Below are 22,858 nucleotides of genomic sequence, written 5' to 3' on the forward strand. Positions count from 1 at the left end.
CACCTCCTCCCCTGTGACATCTCAGGCCCCTATCCTACTTCTTAGCTCGTGAGGGCATGTAAGCCTCAACTGCTCGCCCAGCTTATCCTTGGGTCTCCCCGTCTTTGTGGAGCTCCCATATATATACAATTAAATTTTTCTCCTGCTAATCTGTCTTATGTTAATTTATCAGACCAGCCAAAGAACCTAGAATAGAAGGAAAAATTTTTCCTCCAACATTAAAGGTCCACTACTCATTGTGTCAATCTTATTTATTTTTTTTACTAGTAATAACATATACATGCAATTTCCTATTTCTTCACCAAAACTCTATGAAGAAGCACTAACTTCATTTTACTAATGAGGAAACCAAAGTTCGGAGAGACCAGGAGACAAGCTCAGAGCTCGTGAGTAGCTGAACCACAACTCAAATCCAGTTTGGCAAGCCATAAAATCCTCCTGAAGCAGAACAATTTGCAAAGAGGCCCCTGGCCCATAATTCGAAGGCAGACTTTGTGTCCCCTTGCCTGAAAAGATTCAGATCTCTCTCTCTCTAACTCTCATTTCCTCTTTTTCCTCCCTTTTAGTACTCTTGGTTCCAAAAGAAGAATGGAATGGTGGAAATAAAGCAGCTGATGTCATGTACTGACTGCAGCCTCAGGCAAATTATTTAACCTGTGATCTTCAGGTTCCTTGCCTATAAAATGGGAAAAATAATAACCACATCATAAATTTGTAAACAGTGAATAGTGCACCGCACATAAAGCTTCTAATGTACACATGTCCAATAAGTAATTCACTTTCTTTCGCATCTAGGACAAAAAAGACACATTTGAAACCTTCATTCGTAAACCCAGAAGACCAGAAAGGGAAAACAAAAAAAGTGTCAGTTCTGAAATCTAGTGATCACCTAGTGACTTCCTTAAAACAGAATTACAGAATGAAAATGTAAATCCTAAAGTTAAAGGTGTTAGGAAAAAAAGCCAAGGAACCGTGTATACAGAAGCAAAAGGAAAAATATAGCCATTTACATGTAAGTTGATTGAGAGAGATTAATGTAAAAACAAAACAAAACAAAAAACCCAAAAAACAATGCAGTGCTTTCCATCATGCTCTGGGCCACAAACTCAGCCAAGAGGCCTAAATTAGGACCAGCTGCCCTCCGTACTCCCTTACATGGGCTCAGGCAGCAGTCAGGTACTGAACCTCTCTTGGGTAGCTTACTAGCTAACTTCCACGTGTGCTAATTTTCTCTAATGGAGCATTTGTTATATAAATTAGCAAAAATTAGCTGTCTTGTACAGTTTTCTTTGGTTCGACACGTTTTCTGTCCAAACTGCAAACTCAATAATTAATAAAGATAAAATAAAATGAAGATAAAATATTTAAAATATTCATCACACTTGTAAAGGTGTTACCAAGCATTTAATAAATGATGATTAAACATAAAACACTGTAAGAGTAAATTCTAGCTTTCTACTCCAGGACATCCTTCCAAATTTTAACATACCTAACAGCTACAGCTAAGTGAAAGTTTATTTTTCCTTCATAGTCCCTTGAACTCTGGAATCTTCACAAACCACTGTCTCAAGATAATTAAAGATTATCTGCTCGCTCCCCAACCCTTCAATTCACTACTACAAATTGTTTCAAATAACAAAAGAAAGTTCTGTTGGAAGCAAGTAGGTTCTGTATTTTAATATTTGGCAAGTTTTAAGATGCCTATATTCATAGATGTAGACTTTTCAGTCATATTTTCAATTCTATTCCAGTCTTGCTTCCTATGCCTTTTCCTTCTCTCTACCTCCACCCTCATTCTTTTAATTTTCCTATTCTCCTTGCCTGGGGCAGTGACGATCAGCATAAACTCAAAACAAGATGGAGAAACAGTAGGAGATAGCTCTATGGGAGTTCAAGGTATAGGATGTAAAGGGATGGGGGAATATAAAACATTTTTAAAGGACAAGATGAGGCAACTTAAGCTGAAATTTCATCATTTTGAAAGTTAACAGGATTTCATGTATCTCCAATGTCTCCTCCACTCCTTTTACTTAAACATCTGAATATATGACCTCTTTAAACCTGTATCACTACACAAGCATGTGTCCATATTCCTAAACACAATCACACCCTTATACTACAAATGCCCTCAATATGCAAAGTTCCATGTATCTTTGACCTAACAAAATCATCAGAGAATAACTGCCTCAGATTTTAGGATTATTGCTTAACATCTTCAATTTTTCAAGAAATGTAAGTAGTGCTCTAGTAACCATCCTTAACACTTAAAAATTTTCCTTACAGAAGCTACAGCCTAGAAAACCTTTCAAACAGAAGGACTGTTTACCTCCTGTAACCAAAAGTCTGAAGCAGTGAGCTAACAAAATCATCAAAGAATAACCGCCTCAGATTTTAGGATTATTGCTTAACACCTTCAATTTTTCAAGAAATATAAGAAGTGCTCTAGTAACCATCCTTAACACTTAAAAATATTCCTTATAGAAGCTACAGCCTAGAAAACCTTTCAAACAGAAGAATTGTTTACCCCCTGTAACTCAGGAAAAGTCTGAAGCAGAACACTGAAATGACTACTGAGCTTTCTGGTTTTAACCCATTACATGACAATGTTCTTAGGAAGTAATGAGATCAATAAGGAAGCATGAGAGAAGAACATAGACATTTTTGGCTCCTCTTGGGTCAGGCTTTTAAAGTTGGGCTTATTTTATTTGAAAAATTTTTAGTTCAAAAAGAACAATATTCAAATAAAAAATAAAACAATAGTCCAAAGCAAAATTCCACAATCTGGGAGTTCGGATGGTCTGTATCTGTTCCCTTCCACTAGTATATCACAAACCAATATACGAGCTCACACCAAAGATATTCTTTCTGTGTATTATCGTACTGTGGAATGCAAAGACTGGCCTTGTCACATTATGATTTTGAGCAAACTGATACCTTTTCTGGCTTTGGTTTTTTCACCTGGAAGATGCTGTCATGTCACTTAATCAAATTTTCTCAATGGCACCTATAAAAACTTTAAAAATGTCTAAGTGTATTTGCTATACAAAGATAAAGAATATAAACAGGTTAACTATAAAGTTTTTTTGGCCTTATAAAATGGCATCTTTCCAAAGTCCAAGATGATCATTTTATCTATGGACAGGCAGTGAAAGCTATATAGAATAAAATACCTAGTTATATATCATTCTTAATTTTTCAGCGTTTCAATAGCAACTCATATAATTTCATTAACTACCCCAAGGTATTTACACAGGACAGGTGGTATTACCTGCACCATGCAAATGAAGAAAACCAACTGAGAAAGAACAAATTGGATATTTTGGTCTTATTCATAGATCTAATGGCATGTACTACCACTAATATTCACATTATCAGAAATAAGAAAACACAGCAACTAGAAATGTAGGTCTAAGACCTGACAAATACACACACACATTTGATACTAATACCTTCATCTCATTTATTGGGACAAATAATTCTATCCCTATTTTTACTCATGACCCAGAGAAAGTTTAAGAAGTTCTTTAAAATAAACTGTAATCAGGGATGCCTGGGTGGCTAAGTCAGTTAAGCCATCAGCTCAGGTCATGATCCCAGGGTCCTGGGATTGAGCCCCATGTCGGGCTCCCTGATCAGTCTGCTTCTCCCTCTGCCCCTTCCCCACTGCTCATGCTCTCTCTCTCTCAAATAAAGAAATAAAATCTTTAAAATAAAACTGTAATTATAAGACCACCATAATTCTATAGGCTCTAAAGTAATGGCTAGGAAGCACACCTTAATTTCAAAATGATCACTCTTTCATCAATACTTCTTTGTATCAACAATAAAACTCATTTGGAGAACACCATGCAAACTAAACAACCAAAATGCTGTGAAAGCTTGTTAAACCATAGCCCAGTACCTCCCTCCAGGCTTCATTTAACAAGTTCTTCACCACTGGTCCAGCAAGTTGAATAACACCCAGGGACATTGAGGATAGAAAATAAAAAAATGGCTTCAGTTCAGTTCAGTAGACAGTCTTTGTTCATGGAAATTAGTCTCTTAAATGGTTTGTGTATTTAAAAAAAAAGTTTTAAAAATTACTTTTGACTACAACAAATTCATAGAACTGAAGGTTTTTAATAATTTAAGGAATTATTTCATATTAATTAGATTGATGGTCAAACTATGTCCTCATAACTGAGTATAATTATGTTTATTAACAGTACACGTTAAAATAACTAAATGCTCTGTCAACAAAAAGTTACCCAAAGCAATTAGATTGCCTGACATTTGGATATTTTAAGTTTTGCACAAAAAGACTTCTATTTGTTGATTTCCTCATTCAAATAACAAAAACTGATCCTCGACTTTTGCCTCAGCAACTATGATAAGCATGGAGGATTCAGAGACCATACTCTAGAAGCTAAACTCAAATTAAAGAGCTATCTTAGGAGCTAAGAACAGCACAAGAGCTCACTTCATTTCACGGATAAAGAATTGAGCCCCAGCAGCTGCCTTGTCCAAGATCACACAAGTTAGAAAGAAACCCAAGTTCTATAAGTCATTTTATAATAATCTAGATAAGAGAAAATCTGTTCAAACATTAGAACATATAAGGCCAAAAAGACCTAATTTACTCTTTTTAGATTTCTTGAAATTGAGCAGAATGCTTCTTTTAAAAAGAATTTTTTATTAATTTCAATAATTACTGATAGTAAGCAATATTACTAAAACCTGACTTTATGACAGCTTGCTGGGAGATCGTAAGGAAAAAAAATGCCCAATTTAAACTATTACAGAAAACATAATAAAAGTCAGATAGCTAAAATCATTTTTTCTTACTTGAAGCTATTCATATTCTTCACAACAAAGTTTATGAATTATTATCAATCTCTGGACAATAATTATTTAACAATGTATTAAATATATCTAGACTGAATCCCCACAGGTTATAGTGGTGAGTTACAACAGTAAGCAATATAAAATTCTGGTCTGAATTCAACAGGATTTATATCAATAGGAATATAACAATTTTACTTTACTCATTTGATAACCTTAGAAAGATTATTTATAGATTGAATACTAGTATGTCAAATTATGATTTCATATCAAGTTATAGATTCATTATTCAGTTATATTCTAATAGAATGTTTCTCAACGTAAGTAAAAATTATACTGAAAAGAGCATATAATATAGTGTGGGTTCTAGATTGGAACCCTAATTCTGTAAATTCTAGCTGTGTTAATATTAATAACAATAATTACCTCACAGGATTCATATGAGAAGTATCTGGATAATATATGTAAACTGCCTGTAGTCCCTGGTCACATACCAAGTACTCAATAGGTGTTACCTGTTTCTATTAACACAGTCCTATTTCATCCGCTCACAAAAGAACATGTTCCCATTTCAAGAAGCATTTGTTCAATGCATAAAAATCTGTATCTAGTAATAATATATAATATATATAAAATACTTTGGATTTTAGGTGCCAGTTTTCATTGAGATCTCAACAGCTCTATGGTGTTTCTGAGGGAAACCAAAGCACGGAAAGATGGGGAAAGACCCTGGGGACATATCTTGTGATGCTGGATGGAATGAGAGGAATCACCATGAACTCATTATTTGACTTGGAATACTGCATGTATACACACACACACACACACACACACAGAAAAACTACAAAGCTATAGAAAACAAATATACATACATACTTTTCCTTGTTTATGAATGCCTCAAAGATAGACAATGTCAAAAAAAACCCAAACTCTTCTTGAAAAGGTGTACAGGAAAACATGTTTTGCATTTTTATTTACTACATTCTCCTATCTATTAATAGTAATCTCCCCATTCCCCATTCTGAAGACATTCAGGTGCCCACCCTTCCATCAGTAGCATGACTCTGGCATCTCTGCTGCAGTCTTCTCTGCTCCCAGCTCTCACAAGCATCCTGGGCATCTTCAACAACTATTCAAGCCCCAAAGGTAACAACCACCACAACACCTTTAACTCCAAGGACCTACTCACCCACTGTCCAACCTCTGCATCCTTATTTTATCCCACAATCACATCTTACACATTGTTTGCCCATTCTTTTTCTACCACTACATTTAATCTTCAGTGTCACTAGTGGTACAGCAAAGATTTTCCATAAAAGACCAAAGAGTAAATACATCAGAATTTGCAGCCCTTGGTTTCTGTTAACAACTACTGAATTCTGTGCCAGTAAGAGCAAAATCAGCCACAAACAACATGTAAAGGAAGTACGGCTGTGTTCCAAATGTTTTATTTATTCATGAACACTGAAACTTCCATTTAATTTTCACACACTACTTTTCTAATTTTTTTTCTAACCATTTAAAAATGTAAACACCATTCTTAGTTTGCAGACTATTCAAAAACAGGCAGTGGGCCAAGTTTGGCTCATGGGCCATAATTTGCTGACACCTATCAGGATCACTTTTGCAAATATTGTCAGTATAAAGAGTTACACAAAGGCTGGTAAAATGTCCAAGAGATCTTAAAAATGTGTTCAGAAAGTCAACCTGAAAGCAACCCAGGCATGTATACCACATTTTCTAAATCATTCCTGTGAGGTACAGACCTAACTAGCATAGGTTACAAGAGCTTTTTCTGGCACCTTAATTCTTTATAGTTGAAGAACTGTGGCAGTTGCAATAAGATGAGTAGAATAAAATGAGTCAAAAACAAATGATAGATTTCCCAGGCTCTCCAAAGTAGAGTGTTCCTATGAAAACTTTCCTAAGCCAAACTGGCATTTAAGCAAAAGGTATTCCCTCTGCTTTCTGATGCCACTTGGCTTTAAGAAAGACCTACATTAGTATGGTAATGGCTCTTTTCCTAAAAGTGAAAATCCTCTACAGATTTCTTTCAGTTAAGGAAAACAGGTACTAATGCAGGTCTTTCATAAAAGCCAAGTGGCACAATGAGACCTTTCAGAAAGCGGAGGATACCTATATATTGCTGACATTTGAAATCTCATTCTAGAACTTTAAAATTTCAAAAGTTTGTAATCCATGAGACCAAAGGCATAATCCATATAAGCCCCCCCAAATACACCACTTTGATATTTGTGAAAAACTCAAGAAAAATAATAAAAAGTAAAGAAGAAAACCTCTAAAATTATCCAGTATTGTTTTCTGTGCATATAAGCCCCTAAAAATACACCACTTTGATATTTGTGAAAAAGTCAAGAAAAATAATAAACTGTAAAGAAGAAAACCTCTAACATTATCCAGTTCACCCTGTCATGCACGGGGGAAAACTACTTGTTCAAGGTCATACTTACAAGATTCAAGGCTCCAGAGTCTTGGTTGAGTTTCTTTCCAATACATAATTAAAATAAAAGCTCAAAAAGTGACACCTTTTCTGAGATAACATGTGCTTGTCTATTTTTAAAGCAACAAAACCTTCATATTGTTAAAATAAGACTGGGAAGAAGTGTAGAGTCCTTACTAAAAGTGTAGAAAGAGCTGCTAATATTTGAGTCAGTGTAGTAAAAAGAAAGGCCTGCTCAAATATCTGGTCCAGGGACTAGGACTCCATTTTGATATTTAAATGCGAGAGAATACAGAAGGCCAGCAAGAAATAGTCAAGATCAGCTGATTGGGAACAAAATATAAAAATAGCAACTGGTCTTTAAGTCAAAAGGAGTCTACCATCATTTTAGCTGGGAGAAAGGTTTAGAATAGCCAAGGGAGCAAAAGCAATGGAGAAAGGTTTTAAGAGCAGCAGCAGCTCATTGCCCTGATTCTGCCAGAGAGAAATTAAGTACAAATCAAAAATATTCTACTTCCAGAGTAAATGTGGTTACCAGGGGATGGGGAGTGGGGGGAATAAGACTGATGGTGTTTTAAGAGTACAAGCTTGCAACAAGCAGTAAGTCATAGAGATCTAATGCACAATATAATACAGACAATATTGTACTATAATTATGTAATATGATAAATATTGCTACAAAGGCATTATAAGATACGAATGTATCAAAGTAACACATTGTACACATTAAACTTATACTGTGTCATGTGTCAAATTTAGTCAATTAAAAGTAGAAAAAAAAATTCTACGTCCTGTATCAATTCCTACTGATGGGTAATATTCAGTCACAGCATGAGAAGATGGTACCAGAGAGACATTGCATGAGAAAAGGGCTTTGCTTCTGGGTCTGGTGCACTGCTTGGCAGGCTCCTGCAGTCCTTAAGGGTTCTCCACCAACAGACTCCTACAGTGCACAACAGCCTGCAGCCTCCCCCAGTGCCCTCCCTTGGACAGTTTGCAGAAGACAGTCTTTGGTAAAACACCTCTCCGTGAACATCTTTCCCTGGTACCAGAAAGCAGATTTCTGGCAATTCCATTAAGGAGGCACCATAGCAACTTCCTTGCCATCCAGTGAGCCAAACATCCTATCCACAAAGTCCAGATCTCAACCCTGGGTGGGGCTCTTCCTTAGGTGCTTAATCTTGGTCCTTAGGGGTAGAGGCTAATCCTTCTATCTCTTTCCAAATTATTTTTTTTAAAGATTTTATTTTGAAAGGGAGGGGGGTGGAAGAAGAGAGATTATCTCAAGGAGACTCCACGCTGAGTGCAGAGCCCAACTCAGAGCTCGATCTCACAATCCTGACATCATGAACTGAGCCGAAATCAAGACTGCTTCACAGACTGAGCCACCCAGGCACCCTATTTCCATATTCTTTAGAACTCTCTTTACTTACTACCCAATCCTGTTATTGTAACATTTCTTTACATTAAACTTTCCCTGTTCATATTACCGTGTGGTTTCTCCTTCCTGTTTGAACTAGACTGATACAGTGCTGAAAACCACTAAGATGACACTCAGGTCAGTGAGGGAATGAAGAACAAGAAGACAGGCAATAAAATGAACTGTGAATACAACAGATCCTGATACGCTGCCAGACAAAACATCCACAATCCCTTGGATTTGACTTCAACTGCTATGTACTGAAAACACTCTTGGTTTTTGGGGGTTTTTTTGTTTGTTTGTTTTTTTTAACTTCTAAGTATTTGAGTGTGTTTTATCTTAGTTTCAGGGCAAAATGTTGTCACCAGCTTTTCTGCGCTATGAGAGCTGTCCATCCTCACAGAGGAACATTAGCTAGCCAAGTGACTAAGAGTACTGAGGGCAGCAGCTGCTCATTCTGACATCTTAAATTCCTGCTCAGGAAATCCATCACTGTCAAACTTTTAGACAGGAGGATGGCTTAGTGGCCTCATCTACTGGGAGTCAGCTTAAACATGAGCTTGTTAAGTGAAGCACATGATCTTTCTGGTGCCCCTGTTTCCCCTCTATAGACTTCAATGATTATTAGCATACATGGACAAGGACAAAATAAAACCATTGAAAAAACTCATTAAATTTCATGTATGCAAGGTAGGCAAACTAAAAACAGAAACCCACAAAGGAATAAAGGAGCAGGTTAACAGCAAAGCCAAATTCTTGACACAAATGCCAGGAATAAACAATGGTAAAAGTTACTTTTTCTTGTTAGTGGCATTCCAAAATCAAAGAAAAGAGCATCAAAAAATATTTCTTGGAAAAAAGCAGTCCCAGAGTTGGAGAAATATAGAAGGAAAACTAATAAGTAGGCACTAAAAAAATCAACAAATTTGTTGTATCACTCATTTAGCAGAAAACAATTTTGGAAGAAATCAGTAATAAATGACACTAAGTAAGCCACGCCTACTTTGCACCTGTACTACAAATGCAATACACTGGAGCCCAAAGAAGAGAAGTAATTGCCAGAAAGACAGCCTTATGTTTCCTTTTTTTAAGATTTTATTTGACAGAGAGAACGAGCGAACATGTGCACAAGCAGAGGGAGTGGGAGAGAAGCGGCTCCCCGCTGAGCAGGGAGTCTGTTTCGGGGTTCAATCCCAGCACCCAAACTGGTTTAAGATGCTTAACCAACTGAGCCACCCAGGTGCCCCAACAGCCTTATGTTTCTATAGGGTATTTGTTTTATTTTAGTGTGATGGGTTGGAAGGTATACGTATTTTGGAGGAACAAAAATACTTTCAAAAACAGTAACTTGTAGTAACTTCTCTTATCCCACTACCTTACTATAATTTCTCCAAATATGTTTTATAGCTGGTAAGCCTAGGGCAGAAATTCATTTATGTGTATTTACAGGGAATGCACAGCGAATGCACTTTCCTACTAAGAACAAAGCATATGTACACCTTCTTCAAATACAAGATTCTTGCCTCCCAACTGGAAAGACTCACGAAGCAAACTGACAAGGATCCCAGCTTCTTATCTGCCAGAAAAGCAATGTCATGGCTGTTAATTTTGTCCCTGCCTTTCTCCAACATAATTGCCTCAGGGACTTTAGGGCAGGTATGTATTTATCCTTTCCCCTGCTCTGCTGATTCAAAATCATCCTTCTCTTTAGCACAGATTTCCCAGTGCATTTAATAAGTTTCTAGATTAACTCCACTTCAAATTATGTCCAAACCCAAAACCTTCTATATAGCCCACCTCTCAAACCAGCTACTGTATTCAATTACTCATATTCCTCTTTAGTGAAAATCCTGTTCTGTCATTATCTTTATCAATGTTAGCTAGATTACTGTAACTAACTTCAATTTGGTCTTCATACCTGTGGTTCTCCCAACTTCAAGAGCATCCTGTATACCATTCTGATTCACATGCCCAATAAAACCCTTTTGTCATTAAGGAAAGGAAGCAGCTCCAAAAATTCAGAGGTGCCTCCAGGAAGCCGCAAAAATGAGAAGAAATCCCACCTGGCAGGGGTTCGAAGTCATCATCATTTAAACCCAGTAGCGCTAGTTTTATCAGTTTTATAAACATCATCTTAGTATTTTGTGGGGGGGAAAGGTATTGCTTAGCAATCATTTCCCTATGGGATCAAATGGTCTCAATATACTTACCTATATTAGTTTTCTGTCACTGCCCTAACAACAAATCACCACAAACACTAGTAGCTTAAATCCACACAAGTTTACTATATTACAGTTCTAGAGGTCAGAGGTCTGACACAGGTCTCACTGGGTTGAGATGAAGGTGTCAGCAGGGCTGCATTCCTTCCCTGAGGCTTTTACAGGGTTTGTTCTCTTGCGTTTTTTTTTTTCAACTGTCTAGTGTCCATCTACTTTTTTGACTCATGATCCTTTCCTCCTTCTTGAAAAACAGCAACGTCAGGCTGAGTCCTCTGTCTTTCTTCCACTTTTAAGGAACCCTCTGATTACACTAGGCCTATCAGGAAAATCCAGAATAGTCTTCCTAACTTAAAGTCGGGGGATCAGCAACTTTAATTCCCCTTTGCCCTATTAGGTAACATATTCACAGATTCCAGGGATTAAAACACGAACATCTCTGCAGGGAAGGGGCATTACTTGTCTACCACACTACCCAAATTTTATTTGCCCTCCATCTCCAGCAGAGTACGGAATCAAACAAATCCAACTTAAACGTGTAATGTGCAACCCAAGTCCATCCTCACCAGTCCTGTTTCCCGCCCCGCCCCCCCATATACAGGAAAGGAAAGAAGCGGTCACAAGGATAATCAGTGCAGAGAGATATGCTCTCATTCCTTCACAGAACTTGGAATTCATTTTCTTTTATATATAACGTGTGGTCACATTCTTAAGACAGCACGAAGTCCTCTGACTGAATCAGTGATAACTACACCATAGACTGTAAAAAAAACCTTACAAAGACCCTGAAATTCAATTCGAAATACCAACTGGAAACACTGTAACAAATAAAACCATCAACCTTTTGGTCTGGCTATTATTAACCCATGTAATTATTTCTCTCTTAGAAAATATATGCCCAGTCTTAATAACCCTTGAATTAGTATTGAATATAGTATTACAAAAAACATGCAGTATTTCTAACATTTTACACCACTGGGAAAATTGTGCCTAAATTAAACCTGAAGCTTAAAAACTGCTTAGGGCTCAGTAGTGCTTAAGTCGTGACCTTACTTTTAGAAATGTGGGAAGTAGGGGTGCCTGAGTGGCTCAGTCGTTGAGCGTCTGCCTTCAGCTCGGGTCTTGGTTCCATGGTCCTGGGATCGAGCCCCACATTGGGCTCCCTGCTCGACGGGAAGCCTGCTTCTCCCTCTCCCATTCCCCCTGCTTGTGTTCTCTCTCTCACTGTGTCTCTGTCAAATAAATAAAATCTTAAAAAAAAATTATAGAAATGTGGAAATTATGCGGATTCATTCTGTGTGCTTACAAAAATTCAGTTCAGCATGAGTAAGACCCTGTACATGATAGCCAAGATTTGTAGCAGATTCAAAATTGTCAAACTTTAATGTAGTATGATTCTAGACTGGCCTCAAGAGGGAGCAGCATCCTTTTAAAAATAGACTGCCCTGCAGGTAAATGTTTTCAGTGCATCACTAAAAATGAATGGAAAGACACACTAGTCAAAAAAATTAAGACATTTACGAACAGGACTTGATTTTAATAATGCTCTACTCAACAAAGAGTACTAATAGATAGAGAGGGAAGCAAGACACAGAAGTCTCTCAGAATTAACTACAGAATATACCATCCCTGGGTGGTAACATTCCTGACAATCCTTTGCTTCTTTATACATATTTTCTAGTTTTTCTATAGTGAATTCCTACTGTTATTGTATGAAGGAAAAAAAGCAAAAACAAATATTTTACTTATTATTTCTACAGTGACTAGTAACACGCATGTTAAGTAACCAAAAGTGAATCATAAGTGTACAGAATCATAGGTGCAAATGAACCACTGCTCAAAAAATCTAAACTATACAAAGTACCACCTAAAGTATATACAGTACCATCATAAAAGGAAATGACATATCAAACATCTAAAAACTAATTTTTTCATACTGATCAGAAAAATACTCAAATCGCAAATTTAGGACAGAATGACTGAAAAATGACAAAGAAAACACTTGACTATTCAGTAAGCCATATGGTACTACTTAAGGAAAAAAAAAGGCACAGGTTGCACAACCTTAAATGACTTGTCAGGAGTAACCTGATAGAGCAGCTACAAAACCTCAGAAGCTGCGACACTTTACACAACAATACTCTGTATATAGCACCCTTGGTCTGAGAGAATCAAAGGGTATTCGCTATTTACCTTGTATCCTGTCATCACATTATTCACTTGTTACTCCATTTAATTCTGACTTCCATCATTCTTACTCAACAGGATTCCCAATGACATTCTTAAAAGGCATGAATATGTTATTTCTGTTTATATGTAAAAGTCTGAAAGGATCCACACTATACTATTAAAAAACCATTACCCAAGAAACCCCTGAGGAACAGATGTGGAGAGGGAGACTTGAAGAAGGAAATTTTCTTTTAATTTCATGCATTTTAGTAATTCAAATCTTATCTTTGAACATACAATAAAAAAATGAATGACCACATAAAATATATTGCATTGGAGGCCATGATAGTTCCTTCTAGATGATAGAGGGAATTTAGTTCATCCCTGAACAGATTTATTAAATATATTGTTAGAAGCCAAAGTCCCAGAGACCAGTTTCCAGATATCAAGGATTACTTCTCAGCACCAAACTTCTAAACACATCCAAGGCTGACCTTTGTCCAGATCAGACAACTGGTCACGGGAGCTACACATCAGCACTGCCATCCCTGGTCTTCCAACTCAACAGTCAAGTATGAATTTTAGCAAGCATTTTTGCATGATTCTCCATTTCTGCCTTCTCTCCATTCACTTAGCTATTAATCATCCAGGCCCAGAAAAGATATCCATTTTATTACCCACCATGAAACATCCATTTCAGCTTTCATGCTTTATTTTCCCCTACAGGGAAAGAGCTGCTACTTTTTATTTCTCTTCCTTCAAGTATTGCTTCAATGGATAGAACAGTAAAAAACTGAAAACTATCTAAATGCCCACCAATAGAAAATACGGTTAAATTAGTATATATACAATCTATGTATGTAAGTTATACATAGCAAATACTTTGAGGCTGCAAAAAAATTTTTTTGAAGAGTGAAGTTTTTCATCTAACATGAATATTAGTGATAAATCAAGTGAAAAACTGTGTGCAGTGTACCTCATCTTTATGTAAGCAGAGAGAAAAAGTATTTATTCATATTTACTTGCATACAATAAATTCCAGAGATGAACGGATACCTCCCAGTGGACAAAGGAGGAGGCTGAGGAAGAGACATTTCCAGTTTATAAAACTTTTTGTATGTTTAAATTTTGAACCATGTGACTATATTACCTAATTTTAAAATCAATGAATTATTTTAAACTTGCTTAAAACTTTTATCTTCAGAGTATTTGTGACTGCTGTTAATACTTCAAAGTTGAGAGCACATAAACTGACAAATTAATTACCTTGAGAATCAACCTCACTCCTTTATAATCAAACATTTTAGCATTCCAAAAGAAACCCCAAATGTCTGCCCCAACACCATCAACAAGATATCCTACCTTATTAATTTCTAACAGCAAGGGTTATTATTTTTATTTAATAAAGCAATAATTACTTGTTAAGCTGCTAAACTGTAACACAATATAGGATGCAAAGACAGACATAAGAGAAATATAAAACTGTAAACTCTGCATGATAACTATTAACCTTGATGGATTCAACTATGTCTGAAATTTCACATGAACTCTTTAGGAAGCAAAGAGTTACCTGTAATTTGTGTGAGGGCATTTCAGCTAATCACATAGTTGGAGATTCTTGATATTACCAAAAGGCAGAAAATGACACTGCAGTATAGGGAAAGTTTTATTCTACCTTTCATATCCATATAAGCATAGAAGAAACTGAGGCCAAAGAATTATAACATTGCAGTTCATGTGAAAATGTAGAATCAGTAACACAGACATGTGCATATAGAAAAACAAAACAGCATTTCTTTTTTTTTTAAAGATTTTATTTATTTATTTGAGAGAGAGAGAATGAGAGATAGAGAGCACGAGAGGGAAGAGGGTCAGAGGGAGAAGCAGACTCCCTGCTGAGCAGGGAGCCCGATGTGGGACTCGATCCCGGGACTCCAGGATCATGACCTGAGCCAAACACAGTCGCTTAACCAACTAGCCACCCAGGAGCCCCCAAAACAGAATTTCTTAAAATAAACAACTTATAATTACCTAGTAATCAATCTGAAAATAAAGAACTCATTTGATAGCCTACAACAAGACAATCTGGTTTTGTTACATGTACACACAATTAAAAACTTCAGTGAACTGTATGTCTCATCTAGCATCTAAAATCAAATACTACTTAGATGCCATTAAAGGAGCACTTGACTAGTGATCACTTTCATATTCATTCACATATATTTCCTGAGCATCCATTGGGAAATACAACAATAAGACGTGGTTTCTGCTTTCAGGCATTTTATAATTCAATTACTGTTAGAGCACTCAAAAACAATTTCAGAATAGAAAGTTATCATCAAGAGGTTAAGCAACTGCACAAATAAGAGTAGATCTTACCACTATGAAAACGGAAAAGAAGGGGCTCTAGGGAAATACTGTGTATAAGCAAGCCTTTTATTTGAAGGACTTCAGAAGGCAGAGATAGGAAAGGGAGAAAATTCCAAGTGGAGATGCATAAGAAACCAAGAGTTTACATTCCTTCTGTTCCAGAAAGAATGTAAACACAAGTTTGAATAAAACAAGAATTAAATTTGAAAAAGAGCACTGAGGCTAAATAATGGAGTTTTGAAAGGCAACACTGACGAAAAGGACTTCATGCTAGAGTTGATCAGGAGCCACTCAGAGGAGGCATGGTGGTCAAGAACACAGACTTGGAAGACGTGCTTGAGATTCAAATTCCAGCTCTTCTACCTACTAGAAACCCTCTGGGCTCATGAAGTCTCAATTTTTTCATCTGTAGAGCGGGAAAATAGTGTCTACAATATAAAACTATTTTGAGGACCAAACGAGAACAAAGCATTCAGCACAAAGGCTGACATAAGAAACATTCAATAAGCGGTTTTTTGTTCTGTTTGCTTCTGTCAGGCAGGGAAAATATGATCAAGACTGTCTTTAGGACAATTAATTTGATAGCAGTATGCATGATGAATAGCAAAACCCAGAGATTAGGAATGTCTTATTAATGGCAGTTGACGCAAAGGAATTAAAAGTATTTTGTTGCTGAGAAAATGAAAAAGCAGCAGGAGAACCTGATTCCTGAACCATAATGCAATAAAATGACAAAGAATTTCTGAGAAGGGGGAGAGTGATGAATCAAAGGTGACCTTTGATTTTAAGCCTAGATGACTAAGAAAGTGTTAAGATCATTAATATAAACAGGAAAATGAGGGAAGAATTAAATTGTGGAGGAAACAGTTTAATTCACGATTACAAAATGACAGTTACTTACAGAGTTTATCAAGAACAACAAAAGGCAAGTCTGAAGCTCAGGAAAGACAATAAGGCTGGTGATGCAGAACTGGAGCTTCAGCAGGGGAGGGAATGAACAGCGGAAACTATGGGAGTGCGTAGGACTGGAAAGGAGAAAAAAAAACTCTTAAAAAGAAGTGTGAACTCAATCTAAAGTGAGATGAGAAAATGAACAAAGCCACAAGGTAGAAGTCTGAGGTTCTGGCTTGTGCAAGTTAGAGAAGACAAGGCCTTGCTAGAACTTTATATTCCATGGCTCTTCAGATGCTCATAACTCAGATTATAAACAGACTTAGGATGATGTGATTATTATAGGTTTTTAAGAGCCTGCAAGTTACTGAAAAGTGTTAATTATTCCGACTCAACCCCAAGAAGGACACAACTAACACAGTATAATTACAATTAGATATTTTTCCAGTGTCTCAAAGTTCAAAGTGTATTAAGTCCTCATCTTCCTTGACATCCATCCACACATTTGACTACTGATTATCCATTATTTGAGGGAACCCCCCCCCACACTTAAGACAGCCAATTCTCAGGTTTTCTCCCTTCTATTTTGGCTTTCCTTTCATCTTAACTAGTTTCTCCCTAGAAACAGAACCCTCAGGGAACAACAGTCCTCTCTGCAATTCCACAATAATTGTTTTAAACAGCTAGTTTTTAAAACCTAACTAGATTTTAAACTCTAGATCCTACCTAATTCTTCTTTTGTTATCATTAATAGGACCTACATAGTTTCTTCATTTTTGGCTACATCTGAATATAGGCCCCCAAAAGAGACTTTCAGGCTAAACTGCAAAATAAACTTTCTATTTCTATCCATCAGCAATAAGATCTCTTATTAATTTTTGAAAATACACACACGCAGTGTTGGATTCCCCACCCTTCAACAGCTGAAAAGTCAATAGATCTCAACATACTCTAAAGACTTCTTTCTGGTGCTGAAACATTTTTGTATCCCACTACTATAAAACCCACCCACATTCAATGTTAAGTTGTGCAAGAGATAATCGAGAGCAGATACGCCATTTAGATATGAATCCAATTACTATCCTTAACAATTGCCAAGAAATAAAAGCTCAAATATTTCCTATATGTAGATTTCTTCTCAAATACATATTACAACTGATCATATTTATTAACTTCAGCATTTGCCCTATTTCTTTAAAATACACAGTTGTCACATATGCTGGGAACCCAAAACAAATTAATATACCATATTAGGAACTATACTTTATTAAATTGTCATTATGTATTTTTAAGAGACTACAAAATACTAAAAATGAAACAAGCACACTTTAATCTTTTTAGGGCCCTCTTTGTATTCTTTTTATTACATTAGTTTACTAGAGTGCAACTGGGTTCATGAAAATGTTAAATGAAATGAGATTATCCATCCAAGTTTGTAAGGAATACAAGTGCCTGTAAGAGCTACAGTTTACTATAATATCCAAATTTACCATGGCATCAAATAGTGACTAACACAATCCCCCTTCTTCTTGGTTAATGGCACCAGCTCAAGGAATATTTTAGTAATACAGCACAGAAACCTCATCTAAAACAATAGTTTCATACTATTTACTATTTTTCAGTGCATGATTATATTCTGGTCTCTATTTTGTAAGGAACATCTCCAAGCCAAAAAAGAGGGAAAAAAACTCTAAGATCAACAATTTTATAAGGTAGTTTTCATTAATGAAAGGCAGGATGGCAAAGCAGAAAACCCAGGTTCTTGGCTTAAGCCTGAGTCTAATGCAGTCACCACCACTAAAAAGGTGAGATCTTGAGCAGCTGAATTAATCTTTCAGAGCCTCTGTTTATTAATCTTTAGATTGGGGAGAATGCCACCTATGTTGTTAGAGATAAATAAGAAAAAGCATATTATTACCAGCAACTATAACTAAAATGCCATAGATACTGTGGTTACTTTTAAACATGGCTCCCCGAATAATTACACAATTGGACCTAAGATTTCAGGCTGTGTGTGTGTATGTATATATATATATATTTTCTTAGAACCAAACCTCTTTGTGATTATCTTACTCAGTTCTACATTTTCCCTGGAAGCTAGCAAGAAGATGAACACACAATACATTTTTAATAAATACATGACACTGATCAGATCAACAAAGCCTCCAGCTATTCTGCACACAAACATACAAAATATAATAGGGATTTCCTAGCTTTCTGTCTTACTTAATAGTAAGCAGTGTAATATCATCCTTTTACTTACAGCTTACTCCCTATGGTCTACTATCAAAATATTTAGTTCCTGGCTGTTCTGAGGTTTGGTTTAGGCCACTGGCTTTCTACCTTTTACCTTATCTTCAGACATGAGCAGGTTCATGTCAAGGAATTGAATTTGTTTTCAAATGACCATACAGAACTTAAATTTAAGTTGAAAAATGCACTTACCAAAAAACAAAAAATAAACTATTTTAGTAAGCTGCTTTATGAAGTCATCCAAGCCTCCTGTAAGCTACCATAAGCTCTGTGTAAACGTATTACTAAACTTGCCTAATACCTAAGTATCCCCATCTGGCCTTAGACAATCTGAAAGTTTTGCCAAATTATGTTTCAAAATAATAGCTTGTAGCCCTTTTTAAAAGCTACTTAATAAAAGATTATAGAAAAACTAGAGACAATGTTCAGCAATAAAAAAACAGTTTGTGTAGCTTTTAAAAAGACTGTAATAAAATGGATGAATATCTGTGAATATCCTTGGCCAATAAAAAGTATATACTATACATGATCCCAGTTTTGTTTTTAAAACATACTTACACGAATAGAAAAATCGTGAATGGCTAAATACCACACTTGTAGACTAGTTACCCTGGGTAGTAAGAGAGGAAAAATGGGGGGCGGGGGGTAGGGAGAAGACGTCTTCATTGTTTAGCTGCTTAATTTTTTTCTTAAAGAGCACGTAGTACTTTTGTAATTTAAAAAATAACTGGGAGAAAATAACCATTGGTAGAACTATACTTTCTCCTCCGTATCCAAATTCTTCTACTGTGTAATTTTTAAAAAACATAGTTTCCCAGTTTAAAAAAAAAAAAAGACATACAGAAACACCGTACTGGAAGTTAAAAAAGAAAAATCTTGGATTTGCAAAATTACTCCCGCTGGTTCTACTCGTGGGTCCTCTCTACTTGAAATACCCTAAGGACGGGTACCACACTTAAACAGTAGTAAACGCTCAAACAAAAAACAGAAAGTAAGAAAATGTTAGCGCCTGCTCTAGCCTCGTAAATCCCTTCCCAGCCTCAACCCCCAAGGCTTCCCCGAGCCTACGTAGGCTGGATTCTCTTCCTTCAAAATCAAAACAACAACAGAAAGTCACGGGGTGGAACTGAAAAGGCCCTAAGGGGCCCGAGGGTGTCTTCCGACCGCAGCGTCGGGGAGTCCTGGTCCCCAAACCCAAGTCAGAGACCAAGGACCGTCCGCCCCGACCTCCCATACCTTCGACCCCTCCAGACTCCCTCGACCACCCTCCACTCCCAGCCCCTACGACCCTTAGGACCCCGGTCCCCAACCTCCCGGCCCTCTTCAAAACCCCCAGCCTCTCTCGACTCCCCAGCTCCAGACCTCCCCGACCCCCCAGCCTGACCCCAGCACGCGTGCCCCAGCACGCGAGACACGCCAACCCGCACGACCCCGAGTCCACAGGCAGCGGCGTTACCTGCGGCGAGGCTGTCCGTCTGGCCCGCCGCAGCGACGCGCAGGGTCCGGCACTAGGACTCGGAGGGCTCCACGGCAGCCCTCCGCCCCCACCGCCAGAACAACACGGCCGCCAGCACCGCCGCCGCCGCAGCCTGGAGGAGGGCGGGGCCCGGACCCACGGCTGGGAAAGCCCGACAGTCGCTGCCTCGGGAGTCGTCGGGAACCTGGGCATGCGCAGAGGGCAGCGGGCGCAAGGACCGCTCTGGGAGGACGCCGGAGTCAACAAGACTTGGGGGACGCCCCCATCCGGCTCCGCCCCACACGGGGATCGCTCCGCCCCCACGCCCAAACAACGCGAGGTCTTGAGGATACCTGGGGACGACCCTGGTGGGAGAGATCCCGCGAGAACAGGGCCTCAACCTCCCAGCCCCCTTCCCCGCTTTAGGACGCTCAGGGACGGAATAGCTGCCGAGAGGCGGTCACCCGTGGTGGAGCTAGATTTGAGGGTGGAGGCTTCACCCCGAGGAGGCCGTTCTGTTCCGCGGTGATTTGGTACGGGCCGTCTAGGTGTCGGAGCATCTTCGAGGGTGCTTCCCCGCGGGGTAACTATACAGAGACTTTTGTGGAAAGTGCTCACCGATTTATCTGAAGAGCCAACAACCGTTTTTCACAAGATTGTGCCACTGTAAAGTGTCCGCTTAGCATCTAGAAGTTTCCCCATCTCCCGGTGTTAACGCTTCCGCCGTCTGGGCCTTCGCATTTCCCTGCGTTCTCGTCCTGGCTCGGGAGTTGATCCTGTTACCGTAACTAACGTGTTCAATACTCAACGAATTGAGTACCTAGAACCGGTGAAGATGTGTGCCAATCAAGTTTCTCGTGTCTTGCCTAAACATCCCATAGCCCAGTAACAGAGAGAAAGGGTTTTGAGAGGGGGATTGGCAAATTGAGAAAGGGAAGGGAGACCAGGGTCTGAAGAGCTGAGAAAATGTTGCCCCACGAACCTAGGCAGTAAACAAGCTAGTCACACTTTTCAGTGGGGTTTTAGCATGCCTAAAATGCAGTATGTCTTCTCGTAAGTACGATAATTTTTGTGCCAGTGTTCTACTTTCTTACTCAAATCCTCCAGTGTGTGTGCCACTCCAGCCCACTAGTAGGTTTGCATTGAAATTCTATTCGGTTTTGATTTTCAGACGTGTTAGTGGTTGTAGGGTACCTACCTTTAAAGGTAACCTATGGTAAGTTAGAATTAAAACATCTTTGATGCCCAGGTTACTATTTCCCACCATAGCTGATTGTGTGCAAAAGTGGTTAAATAATATATTCATAAAAGAACATGCAGTTAAGGTCAAAGCTGAAATCGCGAAGTAGGAATTTTGCAAACGAGGAAAGTTGCTGCTAAGGTGGTCTGCCGGCAATCCAGCAACCTTGTGTTATTTTAATGAACTTTGTTTTATTTAATAAGAATGCAAATACGGTGGACATTTTGCTCCTAACTGCAAAATCTCTATTCACTTGCCTTCTGGATGAGAGCCCTTGGCCACAGATTTTTTTGCACTTGGCCTGATTCCAGGGCACTTCTCTAACTGTGGTGGGATCATATAACTGTTTTACAGGATTAGCATTCTGCTATTCCAAGCAGAAATTTTAGCACATGAAAATATCTTACCATAAACAAATTAAGTAGGAATGATTAAGTTAGGAAAACAGTTAAAATCTTTAAACAACTGCTACCGCCTTTCCCGTTTTTTCTCCTCCACATAGGTATTTGTTTTCTCCATTCTGCTGTAGGAATTTTTCAGGAGTTGTAGACCTTTTTTCTCTTCTTCACTCTATTAAAGTTGACCACAGGTTATTTTTAATAAGACTACTAGTAAGTACTTTGTCAATAAACAGGACTAAGTGCTATTCTTGTGGGTGAGTAGTTGAACAGCAAATAAGCCATCAATACATCTTTTTGTGGTGCACACGTCTCATGGTCCCCCCCATCTCCACCATTCGGACCATTTCTGATTATGCCTCTGTTTAGCATGTGTCATATATAATTTACTTCTGGTGAATGTGTGTCTTCCTACTAATTTATAATCCATAAAGTCTGGGCATATGCCCACTGTGTTCACTATTGCTTTCCAGTGCCTAGTACAAAATCCGCTTCAGTGTTGGTACTCTGCATTTGTTGAATGGGTAATTTAAATTTTCAAGTCTGGTCTTGCAACAGAAAAGTAACACTTTTATAACTTAATTCTCCAAACCAGGTTGTTTCAATTTTAATGTGAAGCAGAAAATACCCAAAGTGAATACTTGTGAATACCGAGTACTGGGTAGGCAGGAACCTTATATTGTCAGAAATGTTCTGTTACTTGAATGCATAAGACATTCAACAAATGCTTATTAAATTAAATCTAACTCAGCATACAAACTACTGTCACCATCCTAGGAGTTTACATTTCCCACAGGCATGGCAAAGTTTCAGAATTTGAGGTCTCCCTTGTTGCCCAGATTAACAAATCATCTAGTTATTTGCAAACACCTGTGTTGCATAATAGGCCTTGGTTTTGGTTTATAGTGCCAAGTCTGTCCTGTGAGGCCTGAAAAAATTTGCTTATATGTTTCATTTGACCTGCAGTGTCTGGGGAAAACCCAGAACTAAATTCTACTAAATATGGAACTGTTTTGTTCTACAATTTTATTTCCTTGTACTATTTTCAGTAGAGTTACAAATGCATCACCTCCTGCCTCCCCCGCCAAAAAAAAACAATAAAAACAAATATTTGCTCTCTAAAGAGGTTGAGTTTCATGGTGCTTCTTTTTCTCTGTTTGAAA

The 22,858-nt window shown here is 37.9% G+C and overlaps 1 protein-coding gene across 5 annotated transcripts in view; it reads right to left on the reverse strand.

The window, feature by feature from the left end:
• The window catches only part of PCMTD1 (protein-L-isoaspartate (D-aspartate) O-methyltransferase domain containing 1), a 70,105-nt gene extending 49,811 nt beyond the window's left edge, over nucleotides 1–20,294 (reverse strand). For 4 of the 5 annotated variants that reach the window (XR_003521230.2, XM_027600957.2, XM_027601032.2 and 1 more), the window contains exon 1: nucleotides 20,058–20,293. The gene's annotated coding sequence lies outside the window, so the exon portion shown is untranslated. Of the gene's footprint in view, nucleotides 1–20,057 lie in introns of all 5 variants that reach the window. The other variant, XM_027600892.2, reaches the window with a different exon arrangement.
• Between the last annotated feature and the right edge of the window lie 2,564 nt (nucleotides 20,295–22,858).

The sequence above is a fragment of the Zalophus californianus genome, chromosome 4, assembly GCF_009762305.2.
Source record: "Zalophus californianus isolate mZalCal1 chromosome 4, mZalCal1.pri.v2, whole genome shotgun sequence".
NCBI lineage: Eukaryota > Metazoa > Chordata > Mammalia > Carnivora > Otariidae > Zalophus > Zalophus californianus.